Raw genomic sequence first — 27,641 nt, 5'->3', positions numbered from 1 at the left:
TATCACATAAGAGTGAGAGAACAATAACATAAACTCGAACAATGTAGAGGTACAATTGGGATGCAGCAAAAAAATTGCAACACAGCAAGAAATGAAACACATGATACAAATGTCATAATACAGTACAAGGACAATATAGTAATGACAAATATGGGGTCAGAGTAGGCTTAGACAGCTCTGGTACGAAAGAGATGTAAATCATAAAGTAACATGTGCAGTAGGTGTAGAGCTACACTATGCATGGCAGAGCTAATGGGTAGACCGACCATAGAAAAAGAACGGAGAAAAAGTGGAGAAAAAGTGGAGAAAAAATGGAGAAGAAGTGGAGAAAAAGTGGAGAAAAAGTGGAGAAAAAGTGGTGAAAAAGTGGAGAAAAAGTGGAGAAAAAGTGGAGAAAAAATGTAGAAAAAGTGGAGAAAAAGTTGAAAAAAAGTGGAGAAAAAGTGGAGAAAAAATGTAGAAAAAGTGGAGAAAAAATGTAGAAAAAGTGGAGAAAAAATGGAGAAAAAGTGGAGAAAAGGTGGAGAAAAAGTGGAGAAAAAATGGAGAAAAAATGGAGGAAAAAGTGGTGAAAAAGTGGAGAAAAAATGGAGAAAGAGTGGAGAAAAAGTGGAGAAAAGGTTGAAAAAAAGTGGTGAAAAAGTGGAGAAAAAATGGAGAAAGAGTGGAGAAAAAGTAGAGAAAAAGTGGAGAAGAAGTGGAGAAGTGGAGAAGAAGTGGAGAAGAAGTGTTTGTTCATGCCAGATGGGAGATAAATAATTTTTTACCGGCGCTGTCATTTACTGTAACGTGATCATCGGTGTACGGTGTATACCTGTGATCACGTGAGCGGGGACCGGAAAAAACGTCCTGAATCATGATCTCCAGGGTCTCAGCTAGCCCTGAAACCCCGGAGATTTTCTGACATCGGGGGGCGCTATTCACTTATTTCTGCCTGCTGTTTATAAACGGCAGATTAGAATAAGGCTACATTAACACGACCGATCCATTTTTGCGGTCTGCAAAAAACAGCCCGTTTTTTTTCACGGGTGCATCGGTGTGGCATCCGTTTCCGTTCCGGAGACGGTCCGTATGTCAACTGTTTGTCATCCGTGTGCCTTCCGTTTTTTTTGTGTACTGCAAAAAAACTGAAGGAGGGTAAATGCATAAATTTACCCAGGATCCATAGCTTCATCCTACATGAGGCGGTCACATGTTCACTCCAGTGCCATTTTCTACTGGTTTTCACAGCGTAGAGCGCTCTGGTGATTTTCCTGTGCTTGTGCACTTCATATCAGTCTTTTCTGTCATTATAATGGCAGAAAGACACATAATGTCCCACTCTCCTGCATTTTGTAATTTTGCACCCTTTGGTGCCTTTCATGTGGCACTAAGGGGTGCTTAGCTTTGTATTTAGCCAAAAAAATGAAAAAAAAAAAATGACGAAGGGTTCCCCCTAGTTTTGTAGCCAGCTAGGGTAAAGCAGACGGCTGCAGCCTGCAGACCACAGCTGGCAACCTCACCTTGGCTGGTAATCCAAAACTGAGGGCACCCCACGCTGTTATTTTAAATTAAATAAATAATTAAAAAAAACACGTAGGGGTCCCCCCAAAATTGGATCACCAGCCAAGGTAAAGCAGACAGCTGGGGCCTGATATTCTCAGACTAGGGAGGTCCATGGTTATTGGACTCTCCCCAGCCTAAAAATAGCAGGCCGCAGCCGCCCCAGAAGTGGCGCATCCATTAGATGCGCCAATCCTGGTGCTTCACCCCAGCTCATCCCGCGCCCTGGTGCGGTGGCAAACGGGGTAATATATGGGGTTAATACCAGATGTGTAATGTCACCTGGCATCAAGCCCTGGGGTTGGTGAGGTCAGGCGTCTATCAGATACCCGACATCATCAACCCAGTCAGTAATAAAAAAAATAGACAACAAACACATTTTTATTTGAAAAAACACTCCCCAAAACATTCCCTCTTTAACCAATTTATTAGAAAGAAAAACAAATCCAGGTCTGGTGTAATCCAAGGGGTTGCCATGACGATCCACACTGTCCCAGTCAATGAAGAGCAGAATGTTCCCCATTGGCTGGGAGAATAGTGCAGTGACCTGAGCTAACATCAATAGGTCAGCCCAGGTCACTGCAGGGCATGACAAGTGCTTCTGTCAGCGAGGTACATTACCTGCGCTGATCTCCTGCACTGCCGACAGCACCTGTCACTGAGTTCAATGACCGCCGCCTTCACAGCCAAGTATCGCGAGAGGCCCGTGACGTCACCGCTAGTCTCGGGTCGGAAGCGAGAGAAGGTGATGTGACAAGCGGCGGCCATGGAGGACAGTGACAGCGCTGAGGTCGGGATGGCGGGACTTCATCACCGCAGGTAAGCCGAGCGGGGCCATGTGTGCAGAGTGTGTGTGTGTGTGTGTGTGTGTGTGTGTGTGTGTACGTGTGTACATGCCGCGGGCAGGAGGGGGTGGAGCGAGCTGAGCGGGGAAGTGTGGGCTTCCTGCACGTAACTAGGATAAACATCGGGTTACTAACCAAAGCGCTTTGGTTGGATACCCGATGTTTATCTTGGTTACCAGCTTCTGGCAGGCTACCAGCGATGGCTCCTGCACACTGTAGCTGTAAAAAGCCCTGCTTTGTGCTGCTAGAACCGTTCTCGAACGTATCTAGAACTATCGAGCTTTTGCAAAAAAGCTCGAGTTCTAGTTCGATCTAGAACAGCCCCCAAAATTACTCGAGCCGCCAACTGGAGAACCGCGAACCGCGCTCAACTCTACCGATAAGTGATGAAGATGATGGCTGGTAAATGTGAGACTTAGTGCATGGACCTAGTATGAGTGGTACCACTCCAGCAGTAAATTTGAAAAAAATGAACTGGGGTGAATCTATACCCGCTTCACTGCGAAGCCTGTTTTCATCTTCCTGACCAGTCCAATTTTCTCAATTTTCACCAGTGTAAATTCATGCGGTAATAACTCTGGAATGCTTCAACACATCCCAGTGATTCTGAGATTGTTTTTTCTTGACATATTGTACTTCATAATAGTGGTAAACTTATATTTTTTGCTTTTATTTGTGAAAATATCTGAAATTTGCCTACAGTTTTGAAAATGGTTCCATTTAAAACTTTTAATTTTTATGCCCTCAAATTAGAGGGAGTTATGTTACACAAAATAGTTCATAAATAACATTTCCCACATATCTGCTTTACATCAGCGCAATTTTTGAAACATTGTTTTTGTTGGGAAGTTAAAAGATTAAACTTTATCATCAATTTCTCATTTTTCAAACAAAACCAATTTTTTAAGTGGCCTCTGATACAGAAAATACCCAAAACTGACACTTTTTTTAAAAAATGCACCACTCAAAGTGCTTAAAATCACATTGAAGAAGTGTATTATCCCTTTAGGTGCTTCACAGGAATTAAAGCGATGTGGAAGGAAAAAATTAAAATTTAACTTTTTACCACAAAAATTTACATTAGCCTCAATTTTTTATTTTCACAAGGTTATCAGGAAAAAAATGCACCATACAATTGTTGTGCAATTTCTCCTGAGTACGCTGATACCCCACATGTGGTGGAAAACTACTGTTTGGGCTCACAGCACGGAAGGGAAAGAGCGCGATTTGACTTTTGGAACAAAAATTTTGCTGGAATTGATAGTGGATGCCAAGTCGTGTTTGCAGAGCCCCTGATATGCTAAAATTGTGGAAAGCCCCCACAGATGAGCCCATTTTGAAAGCTAGACTCCTCAAGGATTTTATCTAGATGTGTTGTGAGCACCTTGAACCCTCAGGTGTTTTACAGAATTTTATACCGTTAAGACGTGAAAATAAAAAGTTACATTTTTTCCCACAAAACATGTTGCTTTAATCAATTTTTTTTATTTTCATATGGCTAAAAATAAAAAAATGCACCATACAATTTATTGTGAAATTTCTCCTAAGTACACCAATAAACCATTTATGGTAGGAAACTATTATTCGGGTGCACGGCAAGGCTCAAAAGGGAAGAAACCATTCTCAGCCACATAATATTTTTTCATCGCTTTTTTTTGGTGTTTGGGAGGCAGAATTAACATAACACAGCAATTCAGGAATTGTTTTATGGGATTTTATTTTATGTTGTTCACCGTGTGCTAAAATTAATGCGCCATCTTCCCTTTTTGGGTCAGTACGATTACAGAAATACCACATTTATGTTGTTTTTTTATGTTTTGCTGTGTTCACGCAATAAAACAATTTTTATAGAAAAAATAATTAATTTTGCATTGCTATATTCTGCGAGCTATGGCATTTTTATTTTTCTGTGGACGGAGCTGAGTGAGGGCTTATTTTATTCAGGACAAGATACTATTTTTATTAATATGCAACTTTTTGATCGTGTTTTGTTCCCTCTTTTTTTTATTAAAAAAGCATTGTTTTTTGCCAATTTTTTAATGGTATTAATTGAAAAGATTAATTAGTGGGACAGTTTTAAAGAACGGGTTGATCTGAATGTGGGGATACCAAATATGTGTGGTTTTTGATTTTTGTTTTTTTTTTAGCTAAATATATGTACCGTATTTAGTGGTATATAAAAATATATTTTTTTGTTCATTTGGTGATTGTTTTATATTTTTAAAAAAAAATTAACACTTTTATTTTACATTTTTACCTAGTCCCAGGATGGGACATCAACTTTCCCTGCCCTGATCGGTGATCTAATGATCTTAATGCTTTTGTGGCACACAGGCAGGAGGCATGTTAGGTCCTGCTCAAGGACCTCACAGGTCACCGGTAACTGGTTGAACACACAGCCATTTTTCAGCCCAGGGTCACTATGAACACCATTGGCATAAAGAGATTGCAATCGCATTGTGCTGATTAGAGCAGAGGGGGAATTCCCTCCCTCTACAAGCAGATCAGTGCCGACGTAACTATTGGCAGCGGCATCAGAGGAGTTAAACAAAAGCGATCAGTACATTACAGCAAGGTGACAGCTATGATACATAGTTGACACTTGAAGATGACCTCACCGACACCACAAGTAAGCCAGCATGATTGTATCACCGAATACAGCGGTTTGTGGGAATGCACCTCTCATGGCACTGTACATGTACAGTGGATGTCGTGAAGGGGTTAAAAGTTAAACTTTAGACTAGAAAGTTTACTTCAACCTCGTCCTTTAAAAGATAACCTGAAAAAAACATGAAACAAGTAAAAGAGTATTTTTAAATAATTTTTTGTAATGTTAGTAGTAGAAATGAGCAGACCTGTGGAAGTTTGGTTTGGCAGGATCAGTTGAACTTTGGATAAAGTTCGAATTGGGACCCGTACTTGACCTGAACCCTAATGGAAGTCACTAATTTGGCACTATGGGTCTCTGCCAGTCATAAACAGATTATTTCCCTTTGGGGGATGGGGTTTTTCCATTTTTTTGGGGACATACTACATTTGATCACGCTGTTGTTACCCCCGGTGCTAGACGTTGGCTGAGCAATGAGTGTACTCGACATAGTGATGCTCAAGCAAGTGGTTTGGAAACGTAAAACGCCCAAACTCCTAACCCAAAATCTGTTGGTTTTTTTTTTAAAAGTCTGTTCGGTACGAACCTTGGATTTGCTCATCTCTAATTAGGAGTGAATTTCAACTAGAATCAATCTGCTTATCTCTACAAATGAGTAAAGCATTGACACCATCCAATCATAGCCCTGAAATGGAGGGAATTAAGGTAGGTTGACTTTTTTTCTTACAGGCTGCATATTTCAGGGTCTTATTATCAAATTTGAATTTTTCATTTATTTTTGGGTTGAACGTCTCTAACATTTGCCAAGACCTTGCTGTCCACAGCAGTTGCGTGAATGTATTGTAATACACAGTACCATGCTCAAGTTAATTAAGTCAATGTTTCGATTGTGCTCCATGTTCCTTTGCCCTCAGGATTACTATTATTTCCAATTCAGTCTAATTGTCAAGTCTACCAAAAATCATAATTAGACTAATCAAAAAACTAATACTTTATTACAAGAGCCAATTATCCATCCCACACAGCTGATCAGCCAGCGCATATCTTATTGTTTAAGAACCACAACGTAATGAGTCCAAAGTGGCTCGAAATGTGAGGTGTCTTATACGTGATAGACGTCTGTCTGCCCGGCTTACAAGGAGAGAACAATGGCTCACATCATCTTGTGAACCACTGGACCCAGTGAATGGCGCCCTCCTCCTCGTTATTTTAAATGCGCTCCAGAAATAAAAGACATTTACATTTGTCAGAATGGAATAAAAATATAGCTAAAAATGTTTCCTTATTGAGTCTCATACTGTGAATAAAACCACTTCTTTTCAGACCTAAAAGGTGTTCAATTATGGAGGCGTATTAGTAAGTGAGCAGTAATTGCTTAGACTGCTCATTGTGTAAGTCTTGCTTGGGAAACCGAGCGGGAATATTTTAGGAGCATAAGAAAAACACCACAATATGAATACACGTATGTGAGCGAAGGTTATAGTAGGTGAGATTTAATACCTTAGTTACCACCAATGTGACTTATAACAAATCTGAGATATAGGTGAATGTCACCCCCCCAATGGGTCAAAATAAAGCAGATTCTGGCTGTACAGTACAACTGACACCCTACTGCATCAGTCATGGTTGATGTTGGTACCAGCCATGGACTTGTAAGGGTATTGCCCCTACAAATGGTAAAGAAACGCTTTGCCTTTAAGAGATAGCGTCCCTTTCTTGTTTATCATGGACTGGCCGGTTCAGCCGGAGCCTCCCCCTCTGAGCTGAGAATGTTTTGACTACTTGGCCTAAAAGTGTGGAAAAAGTAAGGAGGAGATTCATGGGAGCTTAAGGTGGGAACAGACGAGCTGGCCTGTGTGTGTGTAGTGAGAGAGAACGAGAGGGGTTTTTATGCCGGTGTGGAGTATGAGAACTATGGTGTCAAAAGAGTTAAGATGCCAGTGGTGAGAACCTTACCGCGAGCTGGACCGTTAGGGACCCCTTGTCGCTGTTTTGCGAGTACTGAGCTGAGGAGAAGACATCCCCAAGGTCGGCAAAGCCCAACTGAGGAGCCCAGAGATTCCGGGTCGGTGATGGAAGAGTTTCCCCTTGAAGAAGTACTCACAGACAAACATCACAGGACCGAAGCCCCAGGAGATGACTGATTCCCCTGCAGTGGTACAGTGAGTCGTTGTCATTGTGCGCACTTTATAGGACTTAGCGTAAACTTCAGTAGCCAGAGCATGGCATTCCCTCGGCCCTGATTGCAGAGGCCAGATAGCTCGTAGTGTAGCAAAGTTTATACATTTTGCTTGTTTCGTAGATACCCACCAGTGGTTGTGATAGTTGGGGCACACTCCAGCTAAAATCTGAAGCTTATAAAGTTTTACTGTTTCCGCATATCATACCTCTATTGCCTCGCATAACTATTTACATGATGCTTGTAAATAAAGCTTAACATTGTTTCTGCAACCTCATCTTGTGTGCCGTAATTGTACTCTGCTCCGCGGTGGTCCCTCGACCATCGCTTTAGACATTTAACCCCTGAGATGCTGCTGTTAATAGTGACTACGGTATCTAGAGTGTCAGGGCTCCTTGTTAACCCCATCGGCATCCTGAGATCATTATAGGGTGGTCTTGATGGTTGACATGGCAATTTACGGCCAAATAACAGCCTTAAGGCCGCTTTACACGCTGTGACATCGCTCAAGCGATATCGTTGGGGTCACGGAATTTGTGGCGCACATCCGGCCGCTTTAGCGATTCCATTGCGTGTGACACCTTTGAGCGATTTTGCATCGTTGTAAAAACAAGCAAAATCGCTCATCGGTTACATGGGGGTCCATTCTCTAATATCGTTGCTGCAGCAGTAACGAAGTTGTTCCTTGTTCCTGTGGCAGCACACATCACTCCGTGTGACACCGCAGGAACGAGGAACCACTCCTTACCTGCCTCCCACCCGCAATGCGGAAGGAAGGAGGTGGGTGGGATGTTCGTCCCGCTCATCTCCGCCCCTCCGCTTCTATTGGGCGGCGGTTCAGTGACGCAGCTGTGACATTGCTGTGACGCTGAACGAACCACCCTCTTAGAAAGGAGACGTTTCGCCGGTCACTGCGACGTCGCAGGGCAGGTAAGTAGTGTGACGGGTCTGGGCGATGTTGTGCGCCATGGGCAGCGATTTGCCCATGTCGCACAACCGATGGGGTCGGGTACCCACGCTAGCGATATCGGTCACGAAATCGCAGCGTGTAAAGCGGCCTTTAGAGTCTGCCGGCTATAGGGGCCTGTTCAGAACTTACAGTTAGGTCCATAAATATTTGGACAGTGACACAAGTTTTGTTATTTTAGCTGTTTACAAAAACATGTTCAGAAATACAATTATATATATAATATGGGCTGAAAGTGCACACTCCCAGCTGCAATATGAGAGTTTTCACATCCAAATCGGAGAAAGGGTTTAGGAATCATAGCTCTGTAATGCATAGCCTCCTCTTTTTCAAGGGACCAAAAGTAATTGGACAAGGGACTCTAAGGGCTGCAATTAACTCTGAAGGCGTCTCCCTCGTTAACCTGTAATCAATGAAGTAGTTAAAAGGTCTGGGGTTGATTACAGGTGTGTGGTTTTGCATTTGGAAGCTGTTGCTGTGACCAGACAACATGCGGTCTAAGGAACTCTCAATTGAGGTGAAGCAGAACATCCTGAGGCTGAAGAAAAAGAAAAAATCCATCAGAGAGATAGCAGACATGCTTGGAGTAGCAAAATCAACAGTCGGGTACATTCTGAGAAAAAAGGAATTGACTGGTGAGCTTGGGAACTCAAAAAGGCCTGGGCGTCCACGGATGACAACAGTGGTGGATGATCGCCGCATACTTTCTTTGGTGAAGAAGAACCCGTTCACAACATCAACTGAAGTCCAGAACACTCTCAGTGAAGTAGGTGTATCTGTCTCTAAGTCAACAGTAAAGAGAAGACTCCATGAAAGTAAATACAAAGGGTTCACATCTAGATGCAAACCATTCATCAATTCCAAAAATAGACAGGCCAGAGTTAAATTTGCTGAAAAACACCTCATGAAGCCAGCTCAGTTCTGGAAAAGTATTCTATGGACAGATGAGACAAAGATGAACCTGTACCAGAATGATGGGAAGAAAAAAGTTTGGAGAAGAAAGGGAACGGCACATGATCCAAGGCACACCACATCCTCTGTAAAACATGGTGGAGGCAACGTGATGGCATGGGCATGCATGGCTTTCAATGGCACTGGGTCACTTGTGTTTATTGATGACATAACAGCAGACAAGAGTAGCCGGATGAATTCTGAAGTGTACAGGGATATACTTTCAGCCCAGATTCAGCCAAATGCCGCAAAGTTGATCGGACGGCGCTTCATAGTACAGATGGACAATGACCCCAAGCATACAGTCAAAGCTACCCAGGAGTTCATGAGTGCAAAAAAGTGGAACATTCTGCAATGGCCAAGTCAATCACCAGATCTTAACCCAATTGAGCATGCATTTCACTTGCTCAAATCCAGACTTAAGACGGAAAGACCCACAAACAAGCAAGACCTGAAGGCTGCAGCTGTAAAGGCCTGGCAAAGCATTAAGAAGGAGGAAACCCAGGGTCTGGTGATGTCCATGGGTTCCAGACTTAAGGCAGTGATTGCCTCCAAAGGATTCGCAACAAAATATTGAAAATAAAAATATTTTGTTTGGGTTTGGTTTATTTGTCCAATTACTTTTGACCTCCTAAAATGTGGAGTGTTTGTAAAGAAATGTGTACAATTCCTACAATTTCTATCAGATATTTTTGTTCAAACCTTCAAATTAAACGTTACAATCTGCACTTGAATTCTGTTGTAGAGGTTTCATTTCAAATCCAATGTGGTGGCATGCAGAGCCCAACTCGCGAAAATTGTGTCACTGTCCAAATATTTCTGGACCTAACTGTAGCAACATTTACGTGGTAAAGATAACATTTTTCTTTCCTGTTATGCTAATTTGAATTAATTTCTAAAAAGCAGTTGTAGGTTAATCAACCACATGACAGCAGATTTGGATATATTGAGTAACGCTGTTTTTAAAATGATATCACTTTGGGGAGGTTTCCAATATATAGGTCCCCCATGGTCACTTTAAAAACTAAAAAGGTCCCTAAAAAATAAGTTTTGTAAATTCCTTGAAAACATGAAAAATTATTGCTCCCATTTTAAAGCTTCTAAGATCTTAACAAAATTAAAGAGCATTTTACAGCTGGGGCTGATTTAAAGCAAACAGGAGGTACATGGTATTTAATAACTATGGTGTGTGGTGTGACTATCTGGATTAATCATTCAAAATTTGAAAATTGCTCTAATTTTTAGAACTTTTGCCAAATTTCTGATATTTTTATAAATAAGCGAAAAACAGATTGACCTACATTTCCCAATATCATGAAATATAATGTGTCACAAAGAAAACAGTCTCAAAATCACTGGGATACAGTATGAAACATTGCAGAGTTATTAAAGTGACACAGATCACATTTGAAAAATTTGGCCTGGTCACTAAGGGGTTAAGAAAACAGGATACATAGAATTGTTTTTTACATGTCATAGTATGATTATCAGTAGTACATGACTGCTCAGTCAGATTCTAAAAAAACTTGATAGAAAAAACTAAAAATTTCAACCATGTAATAACAGTTCTGGAGAAACTTTGTTTAGAACTCTGTATTGTCGTGTTCCCTTCATTGTTTCCTCCTAGAAATGGAAGAATGCATTGCCTATTGGGTATTACCATTCCCCTTGTAAATTGGGTGTGTCATATTAAAGAGAATCTGTCAGCATGATTTTAATATGTAATCTGAGAGCAGTGTAAGCATGCTCAGCCTGGTAGCCATGGGCTACGGTTTCCTCACCCCGGCACGCTACAGACAAGGGTGGTTGAGTGTATGTGGAAGCTTTACATTCTTGCACCCGGAATTTCTCTGCCACAGGCCGGCTCCTTATCTTGTAATGTAGACTGTGCGGTACAGCATTCAAAGTCATTAAGGAAGAGACCGCAACAACTAAAAACTGCACTCGGTTTACTGGCAACACGTTTCAAACGTTCCACGTCGCTTGCAACAGGTTTCAAACTTAGTTTCTTACAAGGTATTGACATCTTAGTACAAACCGGCTCTTCCATTACGGATGCCGACATGGTCACACTGGCTACCAAGGGGAGAGGGGGAGTTTGGCTCATCACTGTCCCATGGGAATCTAACCACACGGGACAATGTGTATCCCTGTGATTAGAGTAGCCTGCAAAATTCTGCTACTTCTCCGGGGTCACTTCTAGAGTCTATTCCCTTGTGCCAGTGGCCTTTATCCAGGCCGCCTCTATTCTGTCTCTAAAAGGGTTCCCGTAGCCATCTGCTCTGCCACAGTCCGAATCTTTTCACATTCCTGCGTAGCTTGGAATCCTCTTTTGTTCCTCAGTAAAACTCCAGGGAGCTTAGTCTACAATACTCCGGTCACCTTTGCTTCCTCCTGTACGTAACTCCTGCCTTAGTTTTCCCTACACAACACTGCTAAAACTAGGAAATACCCTTCACTATATTACCCTCACTGTGGGCTAGCTTTTCAATTAACCCTGCCAACCCTCACCCTGTTCCTGAAGCTCTATTTCTCCTGTACAACCAGGGGAACCCGGAAATGGTGACATCTAGTGGTGACTGGTAGCTGTCACACGGTGTTTGGCTCTAAACTTACCAGGTGTCATGGTGTCTTCTGACTGTTTACACTGCGGAGTCTGACACGCCACATGGTGCTATTTGAGTTGCTCAGTTAGAGTCGGGCGTCGATCAGTTGTGAGTTTACTGGTGGTCGATCTGGCAGGAATTAATTTTGGCTGGCTGTGAATTGCTGCTTCGGTCACGGGTTTCTGGAGGCCTATCACAGCCGCTTCCACAATTTAAAATATGATGGAACCTTCTCTTCCTCGCCAATAATAGCTTATACGATTTCAATCATTGTGCATGGTGATCCAGCTTCTGGTGTCCTGCTGTATGCAAGTCTGTTTTGTTGTGGAAAAACTTTTATCATTTATTTGCTTCCTTTTCTTTTTTATTTCCTGAGGATGTTTTGTCTATACCTCTGTAAGTGTTTGCTGTAAGTTTGTGCTTTGGTATGTCTTTTGTGTGAAATTAACCACTCCAGTCCTGGCCCTTTCCTGGGTTGGGGGTGAGGGGTACTAGACCAGGGTTATTGAGGAGTTAGGGCTACGCTGGTGGTCCAGACATCTTCACCTTCAGAAGTACCTCTGGGATAAGGGACAATTAACGACTCTCCTAGCCTGAGGGCCAGTTTAGGAGTCCCATTCCGAGTTCTACGTCACCCATCGTGACAGTAATACTGTGCCCATACACGGGAATTAACCAATGTATCACAACTATACATGTACATACACATCACATATTACACATAAAAGCAATGACATTTTCAGGGAGAGTGTGAGAACGTAGGTCACACTTTTATAGCAGTATGATGTAGGGGCAAAGACCCTAATTCTAGCAATATGTTACTTACTGGGCTGCTTTATGTCATTTTGATAAAATCACTGTTTTATTTTTTGCAGTTTTCAGAATTCTGAGCCCTGCATAACCCCTGCCTACACCACTGATTGGTAGCTTTATGTGTATACTGTACATAGGCAGAGAGCTGCTAATCTGTGGTGGGGCATGGTTACAAAAACCATTAGAATTACAAGACATCAGACACCTAGTCCTGTAGTGATAAACTCTTGCTGATAAAATATTGATTTTATTGAAACTGCAAGAAGCAGCACAGTAAGTGATGCATCATTAAAATCAGTGTTTCTTTCCCTACATCATGCTACCCGCAGAATATATTGCAAAAACCTAGTGACAGATTCCCTTTAACTCACTGACCTACTTTGTAGCAGGAACAAAACAATTTTAACCTTGAACTGTCACCAGATTTTACAATACTGTTTATATGCTATTAAATAGATCTCTTTGACCTAAGAAAACTGGTGTACTTACATTAAAATTTCATATCAAAATGGTTGTATGAGTTATTCTTTTACGTTTGACTTCTGCCTAGATCAAGATAAGACTGGACTCAAAATATGTTCAGTGTAATAATCAGGTGGGAAAGCTTTTAAACAAGGATATGAAATCTAGCATGGATTTTCAAAATAAGTACACCAGCCTAATCAGGACTCATCTATTTAAAAATGTACGTGGTTTGTATCGTGGTGACAAATCAGTTTTAAATCATAATGGTATTATGAATCAGAGAACTGTTCGATAGAGCCGGATCTAACTTCACTTTTAGGGTATGTGCAAATAATGTCTTTTTCAGGAGTTTTCCACCAGGAACTCTCCTGAAAAAGCATTTAAAAAACCCCCCAAAACTTAACATAATTAATATATTCAGTCAAATGTCAAAACATCTTGCTTTGCATATGTTCCATGTTTTGTAACTTTCTTTTAACAGTTTCAGGTTTAGAGAGTCGGAAAATGCCTTCAAGAAGGGACCTGTCCAGTAGAGTTGAGCGCGGTTCGCGGTTCGAGGTTCTCCAGTTCTAGGCTCGAGTGATTTTGGGGCCTGTTCTAGATCGAACTAGAACTCGAGCTTTTTGCAAAAGCTCGATAGTTCTAGAAACGTTCGAGAACGGTTCTAGCAGCAAAAAAAACAGCTAATTCCTAGCTGGCTTTCCGCTGTAATAGTGTAAGTCACTCTGTGACTCACACTATTATGACATTTCAGTGTATAGTGTGCGTGAACAGCGCCTTCAGATCAATGCTGTTTGTATAATGGCGATCGCCATTTTTTTTTTTTTTTCCTTGTCTTCCTTCCCTAAGCGCGCGCGTCTTGTGGGGCGGGCCAGCATGTCAGCCAATCCCAGACACACACACAGCTAAGTGGACTTTTAGCCAGAGAAGCAACGGCATGTGTGATAGGATGTCCATGTCACATGTCCCTGCATTATAAAAACGGACATTTTCCTCCAGGACGCCATTATCTCTTCTGCGTCCTTGGTGTCAGACATCACTGGCGCAGCTCCGTCCTGAGTCCTATCGCCGATACTGCTGTATGCGCTCCATACACAGCGCTGGACAGCTTAGGGAGAGCACTTTCCATCAATCCTTTTAAGGGCTCGTACCGGCAGGGTCAGAGCCATAGGTGACAGGTCCTGAAAACAGCGACAGCGTCTGTGTAGCTAAGGTCAGGGATTTCGTCGCTGCATTTCCCCATTAGGAGGGAATAGAAAGGCAAGCTTCCATTCCTCTACCCAGAGCCCCACAATCCTGGCACTGTACCCTCCTGTCCTCTGCACACTCTAACTCGTTATAACTAAGCCATTATACTAGAAAACACTCAGTGTACCTAGTGGCATCCTAAACGTGGCTATTGGACTTTTGTGTAGTCACACTAGTGGAAAGATATTTGCAGCACGTCTGCCTGCATTGCACACTCAAACTCTTTTTAACTAAGCCATTATACTAGCAAACAGTCAGTGTACCTAGTGGCATCCTAAACGTGGCTATTGGACTTTTGTGTAGTCACACTAGTGGAAAGATATTTGCAGCACGTCTGCCTGCATTGCACACTCCAACTCATTATAACTAAGCCATTATACTAGCAAACACTCAGTGTACCTAGTGGCATCCTAAACGTGGCTATTGGACTTTGCTATAGTCCCACTAGTGCAAAGACATTTGCAGAGCACGTCTGCCTGCATTGCACACTCCAACTCATTATAACTAAGCCATTATACTAGCAAACACTCAGTGTACCTAGTGGCATCCTAAACGTGGCTATTGGACTTTGCTAGAGTCCCACTAGTGCAAAGACATTTGCAGCACCTCTGCCTGCATTGCACACTCCAACTCATTATAACTAAGCCATTATACTAGCAAACACTCAGTGTACCTAGTGGCATCCTAAACGTGGCTATTGGACTTTTGTCTAGTCACACTAGTGCAAAGACATTTGCAGCACCTCTACCTGCATTGCACACTCCAACTCATTATAACTAAGCCATTATACTAGCAAACACTCAGTGTACCTAGTGGCATCCTAAACGTGGCTATTGGACTTTTGTCTAGTCACACTAGTGCAAAGACATTTGCAGCACCTCTACCTGCATTGCACACTCCAACTCATTATAACTAAGCCATTATACTAGCAAACACTCAGTGTACCTAGTGGCATCCTAAACGTGGCTATTGGACTTTGCTGTAGTCCCACTAGTGCAAAGACATTTGCAGCACCTCTGCCTGCATTGCACACTCCAACTCATTATAACTAAGCCATTATACTAGCAAACACTCAGTGTACCTAGTGGCATCCTAAACGTGGCTATTGGACTTTGCTATAGTCCCACTAGTGCAAAGACATTTGCAGCACCTCTGCCTGCATTGCACACTCCAACTCATTATAACTAAGCCATTATACTAGCAAACACTCAGTGTACCTAGTGGCATCCTAAACGTGGCTATTGGACTTTTGTCTAGTCACACTAGTGCAAAGACATTTGCAGCACCTCTACCTGCATTGCACACTCCAACTCATTATAACTAAGCCATTATACTAGCAAACACTCAGTGTACCTAGTGGCATCCTAAACGTGGCTATTGGACTTTGCTATAGTCCCACTAGTGCAAAGACATTTGCAGCACCTCTACCTGCATTGCACACTCCAACTCATTATAACTAAGCCATTATACTAGCAATTTTTGCTGCCAGTTTAAGGGCCGTAGTTGCATTGTCAGGGATATTTATTCTTTATTATTCTGCTGTTAATAAAGCTAGACCACCGCTGCAATCTACACCACCTCTCAATTTTTACTACCACATTTTCAGTGCACAATCTTGTCGCAATCAACATGAGTGGCAAAATGACAGATGCTGGTGGAAAGGGGAAGAGGCGTGGTGGAAAAGGCAAAAAAGGTTTTGTCCGTGGGGAAGGTTGCAAAGCTCCATTATCATCTGCTGAAGATAGACCATCTACCAGCAAAAGTAAGATGTCTACTACTTACCGTGGACAATCCGATGTGCTCCCTTTTTTACGGACACGAACAACAGGAACAAAGGTAGATGATGGCCAAAAAAGGAAAATGCTTGAATGGATCTCAAGTGGTCCAACAAGTGCCCTCTCAGCCACTTCAAGTACCGCATCCAAAAAACACCAGTCCTCTGAGTTGTCATCCCAATCAAACTTGCTTTCTCCCAGCTCTGAAGTCTCCATCAGCCCTGCACAGTATGGTGGAACTGAGATGGCTGAGTCTGCAGAGCTGTTCAGTCACACTATAGCCTGGGAATCAGAGGTCTGCTCCCAAGCTACAGTGAGTACAGAACGGGAAATGGTCTGCAGTGATGCCCAGAACCTTTGTGACTCTGATTCAGGCCGTGAGGACCAAGTTTCTGAGCATAATGTTGACCCTTTGTCACAAACTGTAACACCTGTGGTTATAGACAATGAGGAACATACTGATGAAGATGAGACGCAGATACCCGATTGGGATGACAACTTAAATATTCGGTCAGGGCAAGAAGAAGCTCGGTCTGAGGGGGAGGGGAGTGCAAACACAACAATTGATGATGAAGTTCTAGATCCCACCTACTGTCAACCCACAGTCAGGCACTCGAGGAGGTCAACAGAGGTGGTGGAGGAGGATGCAACTGATGACGAAGTTACCTTGCGCCTTCCTGGACACAGTCGGAGTACTGGTAGCTCGTCTACAACTGCATCCTCAGCCACCACTCTGCCTCTGAGCATTATTCGGGGTGGATCAACAGGTCGCAAGGCCTCTAAGCCTTGCCTAGCCTGGTCCTTTTTTGACATAGAAAAAGATCGCCCAAATTATGTGATCTGTAAAATTTGTCATGGTTCTCTTAGTAGAGGTCAAAACCTCAGCAGTTTGACAACTTCTTCCATGAATCGTCACATGAATAAATATCATATGGCCCGGTGGGAAGCTCACCGTGCTGCAATGCGGCCTAGCGGAGCGAACCATCCACCGCCTGCCCCTTCCAGTGCATCCGCGCGCTCGTCATCTTCTAGGACTGTGGGGACAGCTGTCACACCTGTTTTTCCACCCACAACTTCCACCACTGTAACCGCAACAGGCAGTTTGCTTGGTAGGTCGTCAGTTGGTTTGGAAGGGGAAACAAGTGAGTGTGTACAGCTCTCTCAGACATCGATAGCACCAACGTTGGATGAAGGCAACATCATGTCTCCGCCTGCACTTTCCTCACAAACCTGCATTTTTCCAGGGACACCCTACTCAACACCGTCTACACACAGCAGCCAGATCTCTGTCCCTCAGATGTGGTCAAATAAAAGGCCACTTCCTGCGACCCATGACAAAGCTAAGAGGTTGACTCTATCCCTCTGTAAGCTGTTGGCTACCGAAATGCTGCCTTTCCGCCTAGTGGACACACAGGATTTTAGAGACCTTATGTCTGTTGCTGTGCCCCAGTACCAGATGCCTAGTCGCCACTACTTCTCTAAGAAAGGTGTGCCCGCGCTACACCAGCATGTCGCACACAACATCACCGCTTCCTTGAGAAACTCTGTGTGTGAACGGGTGCATTTCACCACCGATACTTGGACCAGTAAGCATGGACAGGGACGTTACATGTCGCTGACTGGGCACTGGGTAACTATGGTGATAGATGGTGAAGGGTCTGCTGCACAAGTCTTGCCGTCCCCACGACTTGTGTGTCAATCCTCTGTCTGTCCAAGTTCCGCCACTGCTTCTGCATCCTCCACCTCATCTGGCTCCTCCACCTCCGCCCCAAGCCTGCCTGGTCAGGCCACCAGCGTTCTCACTGCGCAGAAGGAATCACGCACCCCTCATTACTATGCTGGCAGCAGAGCGCAACGGCATCAGGCGGTCTTTAGCTTGACATGTCTTGGGAATAAGAGTCACACAGCTGAGGAGTTGTGGTCAGCTCTGCGGTCCGAGTTTAATAAATGGTTGTCTCTACTCAACCTGCAGCCTGGTAAGGCCGTGTGCGACAATGCTGCAAACCTGGGTGCGGCCCTTCGCCTGGGCAAGGTGACACACGTACCTTGTATGGCTCACGTGTTGAACCTTGTCGTCCAGCAATTTTTAACACACTATCCCGGCCTAGATGGCCTTCTGAACAGGGCACGAAAACTGTCTGCTCACTTCCGCCGTTCAAGCGCCGCAGCTGAGCGACTTGCATCGCTCCAGAAGTCTTTCGGCCTGCCGGTTCATCGCCTGAAATGCGATGTGGCAACACGCTGGAATTCAACTCTCCACATGTTGCAGCGACTGTGGCAGCACCGCCGAGCCCTGGTGCAATACGTCATGACGTATAGCCTGGGCCAACGAGATGCAGAGGTGGGGCAGATCACCCTGATGGAGTGGTCTCAGATCAAGGACCTATGCACCCTTCTGCACAGTTTCGACATGGCGACGAATATGTTTAGCGCTGACAATGCCATTATCAGCATGACGATTCCAGTCATTTACATGCTGGAGCACACGCTAAACACTATTCGGAGTCAGGGGGTGGGACAACAGGAAGGGGATGAACTACAGGAGGATTCATATGCGCAAGACACAGCAACATCACCAAGGTCCAGACGTTCATCATCACCAAGGCGCCAGGCATGGGACCATGGGGGACAGGGATCAACAAGGGCGCATGGTAGCAGGCGAGATGTTGAGGAAGGTGCAGGAGAACATGAAGAAATGGAGGACGAACTGTCCATGGACATGGAAGACTCAGCAGATGAGGGAGACCTTGGTCAAATTTCAGTTGAAAGAGGTTGGGGGGAGATGTCAGAGGAAGAAAGAACGGTTAGCACCTCTATGCCACAAACACAGCGTGGACTTGGTCCGCATGGCTGCGCAAGACACATGAGTGCCTTCTTGTTGCACTACCTCCAACATGACCCTCGTATTGTCAAAATTAGAAGTGATGATGACTACTGGCTTGCCACACTATTAGATCCCCGGTACAAGTCCAAATTTTGTGACATAATTCCAGCCATAGAAAGGGACGCACGTATGCAGGAGTATCAGCAGAAGCTGTTACTCGATCTTAGATCTGCTTTTCCACCAAACAACCGTGCAGGTGCAGGGAGTGATTCTCCCAGTTGTAACTTGACAAACATGGGACGGTCTCGTCATCTTCAACAGTCTACCCATACCAGTAGGACCGTATCTGGTGCTGGTAACAGCAATTTTATGGAATCTTTTCATAATTTTTTTAGACCCTCCTTTGCAAGGCCACCAGAGACAACAAGTCTGACACATAGTCAACGGCTGGAGAGGATGATACAGGAGTATCTCCAAATGAACATCGATGCCATGACTTTGCAAATGGAGCCTTGCTCCTTTTGGGCTTCAAATCTAGAAAAATGGCCAGAGCTATCCAGTTACGCCTTGGAGATTTTGTCGTGTCCAGCTGCCAGCGTTGTCTCTGAACGTGTCTTCAGTGCTGCTGGGTGTGTGCTGACAGATAAGCGCACGCGTCTGTCCAGTGACAATGTGGACAGACTGACGTTCATCAAAATGAACAAATCATGGATCCAGAAGGAATTTACTATCCCTGTGTCATCCTGGGGAGAGTAAATGCTTGTGGATTTGGAATGTGCTTGATGCAAATCTAGCTGTGAGGTGTACAACTAGGGCACAAGTGCTGCCACTGAATGGGTGGGTGTGTGTGGCCCAATTTTTGGAAAAAAGGGAGACTCCACTTGGAGTAACCCTTGCTTACATTGTTTTTAAAAGAAGCCAAGATGAACAGAGCTGGGATCAGGAAAGACTTTGCTACCTACCCTGGTGTCATCCTGGGGACGGTTAATTAGGCCGTATTTTTGAATGTGCTTGATGCAAATCAAAACATCATGTTTGCAACTAGGGCACAAGTGCTGCCACTGATGGGGTGTCTGTGTGGCCCAATTTTTGGAAAAAAGGGAGACTCCGCTTGGAGTAACCCTTGCTTACATTGTTTTTAAAAGAAGCCAAGATGAACAGAGCTGGGATCAGGAAAGACTTTGCTACCTACCCCGGTGTCATCCTGGGGACAGATAAGAATGGCGTATTTTTGAATGTTTTTGATGCAAATCTAGCTGTGAAGTGTACAACTAGGGCACAAGTGCTGCCACTGAATGGGTGGGTGTGTGTGGGGCCCAATTTGTGGAAAAAAGGAAGACTCCGCTTGGAGTAACCCTTGCTTGCTGTGTTTTTAAAAGAAGCCAAGATGAACAGAGCTGGGATCAGGAAAGACTTTGCTACCTACCCTGGTGTCATCCTGGGGACGGTTAAGTATGGCGTATTTTTGAATGTGCTTGATGCAAATCTAGCTGTGAATTGTACAACTGGGGCACAACTGCTGCCACTGAAGGGGTGGGTGTGTGTGGGGCCCAATTTTTGGAAAAAAGGGAGACTCCGCTTGGAGTAACCCTTGCTTGCTGTGTTTTTTAAAAATGATCCAAGATGAACAGAGCTGGGGTCAGGAAAGACTTTGCTACCTACCCCGGTGTCATCCTGGGGACGGATAAGAATGGCATATTTTTGAATGTGCTTGATGCAAATCTAGCTGTGAAGTGTACAACTGGGGCACAACTGCTGCCACTGAAGGGGTGGGTGTGTGTGGGGCCCAATTTTTGGAAAAAAGGGAGACTCCGCTTGGAGTAACCCTTGCTTGCTGTGTTTTTTAAAAATGATCCAAGATGAACAGAGCTGGGGTCAGGAAAGACTTTGCTACCTACCCCAGTGTCATCCTGGGGACGGATAAGAATGGCATATTTTTGAATGTGCTTGAGGCAAATCAAAACATCATGTTTGCAACTAGGGCACAAGTGCTGCCACTGATGGGGTGTCTGTGTGGCCCAATTTTTGGAAAAAAGGGAGACTCCGCTTGGAGTAACCCTTGCTTACATTGTTTTTAAAAGAAGCCAAGATGAACAGAGCTGGGATCAGGAAAGACTTTGCTACCTACCCCGGTGTCATCCTGGGGACGGATAAGAATGGCGTATTTTTGAATGTGCTTGATGCAAATCTAGCTGTGAAGTGTACAACTAGGGCACAAGTGCTGCCACTGAATGGGTGGGTGTGTGTGGGGCCCAATTTTTGGAAAAAAAGGGAGACTACGCTTGGAGTCACCTTGCGGTGTTTTACATGATTTTAGAAGGGCGTGCCATGCCTATATCTGTGTGTCCTCCTCTTTTTCCTTGTCCAAACGTTTTGTTTTCGCATGAGTATATGTCCTTGTCACTTTCCCATGTGTTTGTGTTGTGTTGTGAGTTGTTTGTCACCTTTTGGACACCTTTGAGGGTGTTTTCTAGGTGTTTTTATGTGTTTGTGATTGCCTGCCATTGTTTCCTATGTAGTTCGAGTTCGGTTCGTCGAACGTTCGACGAGCCGAACTCGAACGGGACCTCCGTTCGGCGAACCGACCTCGAGCCGAATCGGGACCGGTTCGCTCATCTCTACTGTCCAGTCTTCTTGTGGCTTTCACTTTGAAACAAGCCCCGATGTTATATTTTGAATTTTTAAATAATGTGAGAGGTAAAGCCAATGAAAATGACGTTATAAAAGACGCTTTAGGGAAAATACTACTGCTGGAGTACTCAGTGAAAAGGGGACTTCTAAAATTGTGACTGTATGGAGCAAGTCCAATTGTCAAAGGAAGCAAGAACTGCAGAAGAGATGCAGCGCGGGGTAAATCCTGGAGTTGGGAGTGAGAGGATGAAACAAAGGATAAAGGCTGCTTTACACGCAGCAATATCACGAGCGATGTTGCTCGTGAAAGCACCCGCCCCCGTCATTTGTGCGTCACGGGCAAATCGCTGCCCGTGGCGCACAATATCGCTAGGCCCCGTCACACGGACTTACCTTCCTAGTGACGTCGCTGTGACCGGCGAACCGCCACTTTTCTACGGGGGCGGTTCGTGTGGCGTCACAGCGACGTCACACGGCAGGCGTCCAATAGAAGCGGAGGGACGGAAAGCAGCCGCATGAAAGACACGCTCACCTCGTTGCCGGAGGACGCAGGTACGGTGTTGTTCGTCATTCCTGGGGTGTCACTCGTTGCGATATGTGCTGCCTCAGGAAAGACGAACAACCTGCGTCCTGTACCATCAACGATATTTGGGAAATGAATGACGTGTCAACGATCAACGATAAGATGAGTAATTTTGATCGTTAGCGGTCGCTCATACGTTTCACACGCAACTACGTCGCTAACGAGGCCGGATGTGCATCACGAATTCCGTGACCCCAACGACATTTCGTTAGCGATATCGTTGCGTGTAAAGCCCCCTTAAGAGTCATAGATGAAAATGAGCATGTGGTCATTAGGTGGAGATAAGAGTGTAGAGATGTGACTTGCAGGATTGTGGAGAGCTTTGTAGTTGAAGAGTTAAATCCAATTATAGAAAACGGCCTCCATAAAAATGAGCAACAGAAGTGCAGAAAGATTAGCCTGGCTGCTGCATGCATGATGGAGTGGAATACTAATTAGTAACAAGTAAAAGACCATTTATACTGGAAGATAATCCATCAGATTCTAACGCTAATGACTAGTGATTGGCGGACCTGGACCCGATAGGCAAACCCAGACCCAGTAGTCAGACCCGGAAAAATATAAATAAATAAAGGAAAAATAAAGAAAATAAGAATGAAGCAATATGCTATACTTACCGAGTCCCATGGCCGCACATTCCCTTCTGGGACATTATCGCTAATCTATATTCACTGCTTTCCCCACCCACCAGCAGTCCCTACGTCTGTGATTGGTTGCAGTCAAATGCGCCCCCAGCCTGTGTGACAGCGTCTGACTGCAATCAATCTGAGGTGCTGTCTGCGGATCACTATTATCGTGTAAAAATAAATTAATAAAAATAAAATTGGTATAGGGTCCTCTCAAATTATGATTCCAGGCACAGATAAAGCATACGGCTACAGGCTGCAGCCTGCAAACGTGCACTGATCATGGCTGTGTATCATAATAAGAGGAACCGCATGCGGCTTTTTAATATTATTATTATTATTATTATAATAAATCATTTTAAAAAATGGCGTGTGGTCCTCCCAATTTTGATACCCAGTCAAGATAAACCCCAACAGCTGGGGGCTGGTATTCTAAGGCTGGGAAGACCCAGCCTAAAAATAGCAGCCTGCAGCTGCCCAGGACTGCCACATCCATTAAGGGTTAATTACAACTCACAGCTGCCACTAAGCCCTAGATTAGTAATAGGAGGCATATATGGGACCCCCCCCATTACTAATCTGTAAGTGAAAAAAATAAACAAACACCCAAAAAAATCCTTTATTTGAAATAAAATACAAAAAACACCCTCTTTCACAAATGTATTAACTCCAAAATCACCCAGGTCTGAAGTAATCCACAAGAAGTCCCACGACAATTCCAGCTCCGCTACATCTGAAGGTCACAGCGAGCGGTCATAGAACAATGACTGCCTGCTTTGAGCTTCCGGCAATCACCCAGAAAGCATGAGTCGGAATCATTGTGGGACCTTGTGTGGATTATGTCAGACTTGAAGGGGTGTTTTTTAGGGGTCATTAAAGTGATATAAGGCGGGGGGGGTTATCTGTTATTTCAAATAAAGGATTTTTTGGGAGTTTGTGTTTATTTACTTTTAATTACAGATTAGTGATGGGGGTCTCATAGGTGCCTCCCATTACTAATCTAGGGCTTAGTTGCAGCTGTGAGCTGCGATTAACCCCTTATTACCCTGATTGCCACTCCACCAGGGCAATCGAGAAGAAACAGTTAAAGGGCTGGGATTATCACTTCTAATGGATGTGACAAGGATGTGACAATTCTAGGCCGCTGCAGGCTACTATTTTTAGACTGGGTAGGCCAATAAACATGGGTCTCTCCAGTCTGAGAAAACCAGCCCCAGCTGTCAGGCTTTATCATGACTCTATATCAAAATTAGAGGGGACCGCGTGCCGTTTTTTCTTTAAATAATTAAAAAAAGCTGAAAAAAGCCACACGTGGTTCCTCCTATTTTAATACACAGCCAAGATAAGCGCACAGGACATACAGCATCCGGGAATGTTTCGAGACTGCAAGCGACTCTCACTGGGCCAAACACCAAGCATAACCGAGTACCCTAATGCTCAAATGAGTGGTTAGCTTACAAACAGCATCGGAACTCGGCCTCAAACTTTATCTTAAAAGTCCATGTTTCGGTTTGAGCCCCAGATAACAAGTTCTTGATACAGACCCCGACCTTTCCAGGTTGGGTTCGTTCATCTATACTGTTGTTGCCAAACTTTTTTAGTGACTTTTATCATGTTTATGGATGTTTGTATGAGTCAACTAAGTTCCCAAAGTTCGCTGCCTCGGAGTGACCTTTGACTCTGCCTTATCCTTCATACCACACATCCAATCCCTCACCACCTCCTGCCGTCTTCAACTCAAAAATATTTCCAGAATCCGCCCTTTCCTCAATTTGCAATCTACTAAAATGCTAGTGCATGCCCTCATAATCTCCCGCCTCGACTACTGTAACATCCTCCTCTGTGGCCTCCCTGCCAACACGCTTGCCCCTCTCCAGTCCATCCTTAACTCTGCTGCCCGACTTATCCACCTCTCTCCTCAATACCACCCCGCTTCTCCTCTCTGCATGTCCCTCCACTGGCTTCCAATCTTCCACCGTATCCAATTCAAACTTCTAACACTGACCTACAAAGCTGTGCATAATCTTTCCCCTCCGTACATCTCTGAACTACTCTCCCACTACACTCCAACACGTCACCTCCGGTCCTCCCAAGATCTCCTCCTCTCCTCCTCTCTCATTCGCTCCTCACACAACCGACTCCAAGACTTCTCCCGAGCATCCCCAGTCTCCTGGAACTCGCTGCCTCAACACGTCAGACTATCCCCTACCCTTGCAAACTTCAAACGGAACCTGAAAACGCACCTGTTCAGAAATGCCTACAATCTACAATGAACTCGCTGCCGCCCGACCACCGTGCGGAGCTGCCGCCCGACCACCGTGCGGAGCTGCCGCCCGACCACCGTGCGGAGCTGCCGCCCGACCACCGTGCGGAGCTGCCGCCCGACCACCGTGCGGAGCTGCCGCCCGACCACCGTGCGGAGCTGCCGCCCGACCACCGTGCGGAGCTGCCGCCCGACCACCGTACGGAGCTGCCGCCCGACCACCGTGCGGAGCTGCCGCCTGACCTACACCCCACCTATTGTCTCCTCCCCATAATCCTATAGAATGTAAGCCCGCAAGGGTAGGGCCCTCTTCCCTCTGTACTAGTCTGTCTACTGTAACTTGTATACGTATTTTGTATGTAACCCCCTTCTCATGTACAGCACCATGGAATTAATGGTGCTCTATAAATAAATAATAATAATAATAATAATAATAATAATAACTAAAATTTGGAGCTAGAGCTTAGACTGGGGACCCCTACAATCTACAATAGCTTGCCACCACTACACGAGACCCAGCATTTATAAAGCAATATATGTGAATAAGGAAAGTTTTTCTCCTTATGGGTATTATTTATCTATTTTGCATTATTTTTTCTATTTTTTTGCTTTAGGCTTGTATTAGATGTCTGCTTCACTGACTGTATAACGGATTTCCCTTCTTCATGTTAAGTGGTTTATTTTTTCAGGCTACAACGGACGGTTCTGCACACAGCAAGCTGTTTTTCTTTTATGGCGTGCACAAACTGTTCTATGCGCAGCATGCCACGGTGTTGCTTTTTTAACATACCCAGCTCCATGGTCTACATATCACACTGTGAAAAATGTTTCTAGTTGGCAGTTCTGACATTCAGACCATTATTTAGAGCAACACTAGAGAGAGGCAAAATATAGGCACCGATCTTAGGATTCAGATATTTTATGATGGTTTTTATGCTTTTAATTTATTCTTTGCTTTTGCTTTTTTTTATAAGTTGGTTGTATACTACTTTAAATGTAATCACATAATTAGATTAAACAACCTCAAATATTGTTCTAAAACTATTTACCAGCATTATAAAGGGTGTTTGGCAACATTTTTAGCCAAATCTGCCTATAAGGAGTATGGTAAGAAGATAATAGACCAAATAAATAGATAAGGAGGATAGAATTGACCAACACTAGTATCATGTTTATCCTCTTCCTGATGACCCTGCAATGTTTTTCCGTCAACATAGTTTGAAGGTTTACTTTTTGCGCTATGAGTTGTAGTTATGAATACACCACTCAGTTTACAATATAATTAGAGATGAGCAAACCTCTCAAGGTTCGGTTCGCCAAGCCCACCAGAACAAACGGTACATTTGGCGAACCATTCGTCGAACTGAATCATTATCGAACCTTACCGAAGCCCATTGGATTCAATGGGAGGCCAAATAAAAGGCAGAGAATACACCTTTGGGGGGTGAAAACCTTCCAAAACAGCAAAAAAAAAATTTTTACAGTGCAGTACCACTGTTTTGGCATAGTCATTAGCTTCCAATACTATTGACATAAGAAATATAGAGGTAGATAAAAGACAGCTGTAGCGCTGGAGCTCCCATACCCCCGCCAGTACAGACAAGACACAACTTTGAGATCCATTTTGGAGTCTTGACACTTAAAAACCTTTCAGACAAACAGCAGTATATTAGAATCAATCTCTCCCCTCACCATGGTGTCTTTGAACAGCAGGGAGGTAGGTCCATGCAGCACACAGGCTGTGGCCCGGCATTTCAATTTTAAAAATGAAGACATGCTTGAGTGGCAGGTGTAGGCCTGTTGCTGTCAGAATCCTGGCACTACCCACAAGACACAACTTTGATACCCATCTTGGAGTCTCAATATTTAAAAAACTTTCACATAGACAGCTGTACAGTAGCATCAATATCCCCTCTCACCATAGTGTCTTTGCACAGCAGGGAGGTAGGGTCCATGTAACACACAGGCTGTGGCATTTCAATCTTAAAAATGAAGACATGCCTGAGTGGCAGGTGTAGGCCTGTTGTTCCCAGAAACCTGGCACTACCCACAAGACACAACTTTGAGACCCATCTTGGAGTCTCAACATTTAACCTCTTCATGACACATAACACACTGGGTATGTAGCACCCCTGAAGCCATCAAACAAGGTACTGCATCCTGTCAAAGATGCAGGGCCTACCCCCAGGAACCGGGAAGACCAGTGGCGGTAACAGCAAAACACATTATAATCCCAGTTTTTCCCTTCCCCAAGGACTGATGACAGACTAGAGTTGGACCCAATGGATGGCCACCCAGGGGTGGAGCCGATCCAGTCCACTAGACGACAACCAGGGGAGGAGGGGTCAGACAATCAGTTAGAGGGAATCAGAGTTAGTAAGTGGAAGTGAGAGGAGACGGACGGAACCGTACTGACGGGAGTGTGTGACGGTGACCTGAGGCCCCAGGCGTGTGGTTGCCGGTGGAGTGCTTCCATAACCATAGCACCAATGGGATACAGAATCCTAGGTCAGGAAAACGGTCCAGGTAGACCTGATAAAATCTGCACAGTGAGGGGACCATCCAGGATCTCGCTGACTGTAAAGTCCGGGGGCACCAGCAGTGACGGGAGAACCAGGGACCGGAACAGAAAAACGACCCTACAGGGTTCAAACTGCCCGCCGTATGGACTAAAGACTGAGAGACTACAAGGATGGACCCCTTGTCACCCCTGGT

The sequence above is a fragment of the Anomaloglossus baeobatrachus genome, chromosome 1 (genome assembly GCF_048569485.1).
Source record: "Anomaloglossus baeobatrachus isolate aAnoBae1 chromosome 1, aAnoBae1.hap1, whole genome shotgun sequence".
Classification (NCBI taxonomy): Eukaryota; Metazoa; Chordata; class Amphibia; order Anura; family Aromobatidae; genus Anomaloglossus; species Anomaloglossus baeobatrachus.
This window is presented reverse-complemented; position numbering follows the sequence as displayed.